The sequence below is a fragment of the Petromyzon marinus genome, chromosome 20 (genome assembly GCF_048934315.1).
Source record: "Petromyzon marinus isolate PM22_M1 ecotype Great Lakes invasive population chromosome 20, UKy_Petmar_22M1.pri1.0, whole genome shotgun sequence".
NCBI lineage: Eukaryota > Metazoa > Chordata > Hyperoartia > Petromyzontiformes > Petromyzontidae > Petromyzon > Petromyzon marinus.
The window spans coordinates 14,691,063-14,693,562 of NC_133686.1; positions in this window are offsets into that span (position 1 = coordinate 14,691,063).

Below are 2,500 nucleotides of genomic sequence, written 5' to 3' on the forward strand. Positions count from 1 at the left end.
TGGAGTCAGAGACTTCTGTTCCCGGCTTAACGCACTGCTTCCTGTCAGAGAGGAAGTCTGTGATCCACCTGCAGGTGGAGTAGGGCACGTTCAGCTGGAAGAGCTTGTCCTGAAGCAGGGCAGGGATGATGGTGTTGAAGGCAGAGCTGAAGTCCACAAACAGGATCCTGGCGTAGGATGCTGGGGCGTCCACATGCTGTAGGGTGAAGTGGAGGGCCATGTTAACTGCGTCGTCCACAGACCTGTTGGCTCTGTAGGCAAACTGAAGGGGGTCCAGGAGAGGGTCTGTGATGGCTTTGAGGTGTGCCAGGAGCAGGCGCTCAAAAGACTTCATTACCACAGATGTAAGGGCGACCGGTCTGTAATCATTTAGTCCTGTTGGCCTTAGCTTTTTGGGCACAGCGATGATGGTGGAGGACTTGAGACAGGCTGGTACATGGCATGTCTCCAGGGAGGTGTTAAAGATGTTGGTGAACACCGGAGACAGCTGGTCAGCGCAGTGCCTGAGGGTGGCTGGAGAGACAGAGTCCGGCCCGGCTGCTTTGCGTGGATTCTGCCTCTTGAAAAGCCCATTAACTTCTCCCTCCTGAAAGGAGAGAGTCGTTTCTGTAGTATGGGTGGGGGATGGGGCCTCTTGGGTGGGAAGGGGTGGTTCAGGACAGTCCAATTGTCTTTCAAATCTACGGTAGAACTCGTTCAGGTCGTTGGCTAGGCGGGAGTCGTTAGTGGTGTGGGGCGCTCTGGGTTTGTAGTTGGTGATGTGCCTGAGCCCTTTGGCAGACAGAAGCAGCGTCGTTAGTAGAGAACTGGTGTTTTAGTGTCTCTGAGTACAGTCGTTTAGCCTCTCTCACCGCTTTGCTAAACCTGTTCTTCGACTCCTTGAATCTGTCTCTATCCCCACTCCTAAACGCTTCCTCCTTCTCCAACCTCAACCTTTTGAGCTTTGCTGAGAACCAGGGCTTGTTGTTGTTAAAGTTCACCCTGGTACGTGTTGGGATACAGCAGTCCTCACAGAAGCTGATGTACACAGCCTCTGTGAGTTCATCCAGACTATTGGTAGCAGTCGTGAACATATCCCAGTCAGTACAGTCTAAGCACGCCCGCAAATCTTCCACAGCCTCACTGGTCCACTGTTTAGATGTCCTCACAGCAGGTTTACAGAGTTTTAGTTGCTGCCTGTATGCACGAATCAGGTGGACCAAGGGAGTTCTGTGCGAGCCGAACAGCCCCGTGACCCACAAGAGAAACATCCCCGCCAAATTCGAGCGTTTGACGGGGTCTATCCGTGAAAAAATATTCACGTTTTTGAGTGCACATGCATTTCTGCTGCAAATGCCTCTGGAAGTTTCATGCCGTTCGTATGCCAATTGTGGCAACACGAAAATGACCCGTTTTCCCATTCCGAGGGATTTCTGTGCGACCCTAACAGCCCCGTGAGCCACAAGAGACACATCCCCGCCAATTTCTAGCGTTTCACGGGGTCTATCCGTGAAAAATATAGACGTTTTTGAGTGCACATGCATTTCTGCTGCAGATGCCTCTGGAAGTTTCATGCCGTTCGTACGCAATGTGGCAACACGAAAATGACCCCTTTTCCCATTCCGAGGGATTTCTGTGCGACCCTAACTAACAGCGCCCGTGAGCCACAAGAGAGACATCCCCGCCAATTTATAGCGTTTCACGGGGTCTATCCGTGAAAAATATAGACGTTTTTGAGTGCACATGCATTCCTGCTGCAAATGCCTCTCGAAGTTTCATGCCGTTCCTATGCAATGTGGCCACACAAAAATGACCCGTTTTCCCATTCCGAGGCATTTCTGTGCGACCCTAACAGCCCCGTGAGCCACAAGAGAGACATCCCCGCCAACTTCTAGCGTTTGACGGGGTCTATGCGTGAAAAATATTAAAATTTTTGAGTGCACGTGCCTTTCTGCTGCAAATGCCTCTGGAAGTTTCATGGCGTTCCTATGCAATGTGGCAACACGAAAATGACCCCTTTTCCCATTCCGAGGGAGTTCTGTGCCACCCTAACAGCCCCGTGAGCCACAAGAGACACATCCCCGCCAATTTCTAGCGTTTCACGGGGTCTATCCGTGAAACATATAGAAGTTTTTGAGTGCACATGCATTCCTGCTGCAAATGCCTCTGGAAGTTTCATGCGGTTCGTACGCAATGTGGCAACACGAAAATGACCCGTTTTCCCATTCCCAGGGATTTCTGTGCGACCCGAACAGCCCCGTGAGCCACAAGAGACACATCCCCGCCAATTTCTAGCGTTTCACGGGGTCTATCCGTGAAAAATATCAATTTTTTTTTGACTGCACATGCATTTCTGCTGCAAATGCCTCTGGAAGTTGCATGCGGTTCGCATGCAATGTGGCGACACGAAAATGACCCGTTTTCCCATTCCGAGGGATTTCTGTGCCACCCTAACAGCCCCGTGAGCCACAAGAGAGACATCCCCGCCAATTTCTAGCGTATCACGGGGTCTATCCGTGAG